This window comes from Myotis myotis, unplaced genomic scaffold (assembly GCF_014108235.1).
Source record: "Myotis myotis isolate mMyoMyo1 unplaced genomic scaffold, mMyoMyo1.p scaffold_m19_p_4, whole genome shotgun sequence".
In the NCBI taxonomy this organism is placed as follows: Eukaryota; Metazoa; Chordata; class Mammalia; order Chiroptera; family Vespertilionidae; genus Myotis; species Myotis myotis.
In genome coordinates, this window is record NW_023416346.1 from 126,563,564 (window position 1) to 126,568,267 (window position 4,704).

The 4,704-nt window shown below is 41.5% G+C and overlaps 1 pseudogene; it reads left to right on the forward strand.

The window, feature by feature from the left end:
• The first annotated feature begins 3,027 nt into the window (after positions 1–3,027).
• Positions 3,028–4,208, forward strand: LOC118653310 (annotated as a pseudogene).
• Positions 4,209–4,704: the final 496 nt, after the last annotated feature.

Here is a 4,704-nt window from a genome sequence, read left to right on the forward strand (position 1 = left end):
AAAAACATACCTAGTTATAAGCACACTATGACTAGAGAAAAGCATATGCATGGATAAAAAATTCAAATTTTAAATATTTTAATATGATATAATTATAATGACAAAATTAAAAATGAATCCAATTAATGTAGAGCTATCAGTACAGGGATTTCCAAGCTATTTTTGTGAGTATCCCATACTGTCTTCAGAAAAGATTCACTTTATTTACTTATAGCACTTGGTGACTCTCCCTAAAAAAGAAATGTAGTATTCTAGATTAGAAAGGTGACTGACAGGTGCACAGTAGATCTGCAATAAATATTAGCCAAGTAGGTATTTCTTGGGCTATAACCTGAGCCCCCTTCTACCTACACCCTCTCTCTCACTTTTATTCTCTCCCAGAACTTTGACTTCTTCTGCAATAATCCCCAAATGTATTTCCAGCACGGAACTCTTTCCCAAGTTTCAGACCCCTGTAGTTAACAGCCCCATGTTAATAATAAATATAAAAAGTTTATTAATAAACTGTTCATTGCTATTAAGCCCTCTTCCCTTAGAATCAACACTTATAAAAATATTTTTGACTTTTTAAAAATATTTTTATTGATTTCAGAGAGGAAGGGAGAGGGAGGAAGAGATAGAAACATCAATGATGAGAGAGAATCATTGATTAGCTGCCTCCTGCATGCCCCACACTGGGAATGGAGCCCACAACCTGAGCATGTGCCCTGACTGGGAATCGAATTGTGACCTCCTGGTTCCTAGGTCAATGCTCAACCACTGAGCCACACTGGTTGGGCTATTCTTTACTTTTTATTTGAACCAATACAAGCTTGTTTATTTGAACACTCCACCTCAACACAAGTGTTAAGCTCTAGTAGTAAGCCGGGAAAGGAACATGAAAGGTGGGAGAAGGAAATTAACAGTGTCTGTAGGGCTGTCTCCTCTGAATTTCCTCTTAGAATCCAAAGCAGGTGCATTTTCAAAGATAACTCCACCCTTCAACCCCTAGCCCCCTCCTATCACTTAGTTATGAAATACTAACACTGAGATTGTTGAGAGTAGGGTCAAACATGTGATCTCAAGGACCCTAACAAGAGGCTATAAATGCTCCAGAATGGGAGACATATTTTGATGATAGCTATCTGACACTGTGTTAAGGCTCCACATGCATAAACCCATTTAAACCTCACATCAACTCCAAGGTGAATGCTAATAATAGCTACATTTTCAGATGGATTCAGGCTGAAATAATAAGTTGCTCAAGGTTACACAGCTAGGAAGTAGAGGAATGAGACTATGAATACATACAGTCAGACTGTTGATCAAGGTTCCTTTATCCCAGCACTAGTGTCATTTGGCACCAGATGATTGTGTGCTATGGAGACTGTTCTGTGCACTGTAGGATGTTTAGCAACATTACTGGCCTCTACCCACTAGATGTCAAAAGCAACCTCTGAGTGGCGATGATCAAAAATGTCTCCAACATTGCCAACTGTCTCCTAGGGGGTAAAATTATCTCCAGTTGAGAATCACTGCTATAGATGGGGGACCTAGTTTAGAGGCTAAATAAATTGCCAGTCAATGATAGCTAGCAAATAGCCCAACTTGGATTCAAACCTAGGATGACCTAATGCCATACATTATGCTATATTGATCAATATGGCAGAGAAACCAAAGAGCCAAAAGATAAAAGGAGGAATAAAAGAAAGCAAATAAGATTATTCTTTTAAAATGATTTGCTTTTGTTCAAAGCAAAAGAAACATAACAGAAATGGTTCCTATAGACTCTTAAAGAAATAGACTCTTAAAGATTGTTAGAGTCCCTAATGCACTTAAATTTAAGAGTAAACGGATATTCTATAAAGCAGTGTTTCCAAGACTCAGCTACATATTAGAATCACCCAGTGAACTTTAAAAATACTGATATCTGAGTCCCAGCCCCAGGATATTCTAATGTAATTGGTCTAGGATGTGGCCTGGGTTTAGGGTTTTAAAAGCTTTCCAAGTGTTGCTAGTATGAATCCAAAGCTAAGAATCATGACTATAAACAATTAAACTAGCCTTATCAATTATATATTAAATTGTTGCATTTGTTTAGCTTAATAGAAAACCAAATGGTTACCTAATAAACTTAGTACATACATTATTCTCAACATTCATTGAACTAATGATAATCACATTTACATATGTTCATAGCATTGTATAGCCAGAATGGAAAGTATTCTCTAGTTCCTAACCCTTGGTCCATCTTGTCTCCCATCATCAGTTACAGTAGAAAATGAGCAAAAATGGTGGAAAGGATATTGGTTATTTCATAATTTTTCATAACACTGTAAAACGAATTTTTTAACTTATAGGGTAAAATGTGGCTTGAAATGGTTTCAGGGCTCTAAACACTTTCATTTGGATTATTACTTCAATATGTTTAAGTGGTTTCTCTAAAAGTTAACCTTGTCTCTACTATCATGAATAATCTAGAATTTATTTGATGCATCACTTTCTAATATGTGATTTATTCAGCTGACAATAGGACATTGTAGGTGTTTATTAAGATAGCCTTCAAACTATGGAAAAGATAGCCATGTTCTCAACTAGCTTCCTTTCAAAAGGACCAGCAAAACTTGTGCAATATGGACAGAACACTGCTGTTCACTGCAAATATACTCCCTTTCCTTCCCTGAACAGTCTACACACACCTGCATGTAAGCAGTAAACAGTGTGGACTTTCTGATCATTTAACCAATACCAGAGGCCATTTCTAATCATACTGAACAAAAATGTTTGCAGGGGATAGGATGGTGGGTGGGGTGGGGTTCTTCCTCTGGAGGAAGAACCAGAAGGGGGTGGGACGGCAGTGCCTCGGTTCCTCCCTCGGAGCCATTTTGTGAATGTGAGACCCACAAATAAAGGGGAGAATCAGACCAGACTGGCGGTTGCACGATCGAGTGGGCGGTTTCACCCGCCCTGGGTGGCGAACCGGCAGCGCGGCCTCGGCCTCTGTGACTGGGCTGCATTTGTGGGACCTCTGTCTGGAGGGGACTCAAGATGACCACCGAGGAACCTCTCCCCAAAAAGGTTCAACTGAGTGAGACAGACTTTAAAGTTATGGCACGAGATGAGTTGATTTTAAGATGGAAAGAGTATGAAGCATATGTGCAAACTTTGGAGGACAAGTACACAGATCTGAACTTTAAGGTAACTGGCTTAAGGGAGTCAGCAGAAAAACTAAAGCAACAACAGGAAGTGTCTGCACGCAGAAAAGACATCCTTATCATGCGACTAGCAACCAAGGAGCAAGAGGTCCAAGAGTATACTGCTCAAATCCAGTACCTCCAGCAGGTCCAGCAGCCTAATGCTCCCCAGCCGACATCAACAGCGGTGGACCCCGCGATCAACTTCCTTTTCCTAAAACTGAGAGGTGAGCTGGAAGAGACTAAAGACAAACTGGAACAAACTCAGAGTGAACTGGGTGCCTGGAAGTTTACTCCTGATAGCCGAACCGGCAAAGACGTCATGGTGAAATGTCGAAGGCTTCTCCAGGAGAATCAGCAGCTTGGAAGGCAGGTGAACCGGGAACTTATTGCGCAGCTTGAAGCAGAGTTGGCTTTACAGAAGAAATACAGTGAGGAGCTTAAACGCAGCCGGAGTGAACTGAATGACTTCATCATTCAGCTGGAGGAAGAAGTAGAGGGTATGCAGAGTACCATTCTGGTTCTACAGCAGCAACTGGAGGAGACGCGCCAGCAGTTGGCTCAGTACCAACAGCAGCAGGCTCAAGCCCCAACCCCAGGTACCAGCAGGACTACATCTGAGCCTGTGGGACAGGCAGAGGCCCCAGGTAAAGACTGCAGTCGGCTGACCAATGGACCAAGCAACGGCAGTTCCTCCCGGCTGAGGACGTCTGGGCCTGGAGGTCACAGGGACGGGGACACGACCGAAAATGGCTTTCCTTCTTCTCCAGTGACTGGTAATAAGGCCTCCAACAGCTCAGAGGAGAGAACTGGCAAAGGAGGTAGTAGTTACATAAACCAACTCAGTGGGGGGATATGGAAGTATAGTCTCTCCCAGAGCGGTGAACTCTCTCACACAGTGAAACGACACAGACTCCAGTCGTGACCCTCAAAAGGAAAAAAACAGTGAGTGGGAAAGGTAACCGAACTGTTGGTTCCTGCCACGTTCAGAATGGCTTGGACTCACGTGTAAATGTACAGTGTTCAGTTTTATAATATTTTTCCAGCAACTTTTTATGCAGGGTTATTTAATTTGGAGAGGATACTATCCACAAAATTAATGCATACTTTTGTCACAATTTACCTTGTGTGTGTGTGTGTGTGTGTGTGTGTGTGTGTGTGTGTTTTCCCCCTTTTTTCTTCTTCTTTGCTTCAATATCTCTGCCACTTTGGAAATTCTAACAGTTAATTACTTTGTTGCTAAAACGTCATTTAGGGTCAGGTTACTTTATAAGAGTCAATGTGATGTTGTAAATGGAAATCTTTCCTTAAAGTATAAGGCAATGGTGGCTGTATAAATCTGGGTCTGTCTAGCACCTGTGGTGTGTAGGGCATTCCTGCTGGTGCTTTTACTATGCTTATGCACCATTCAGACTTGGTGGAGTAGATGTGGTTTTATGACTGCCAAGTTTCTCAGTGTAGTAGTTTTCACTAAAAGTTAGATTTGTTGCCGAGACCGGTTTGGCTCAGTGGATAGAGCGTCGGCTTGCGG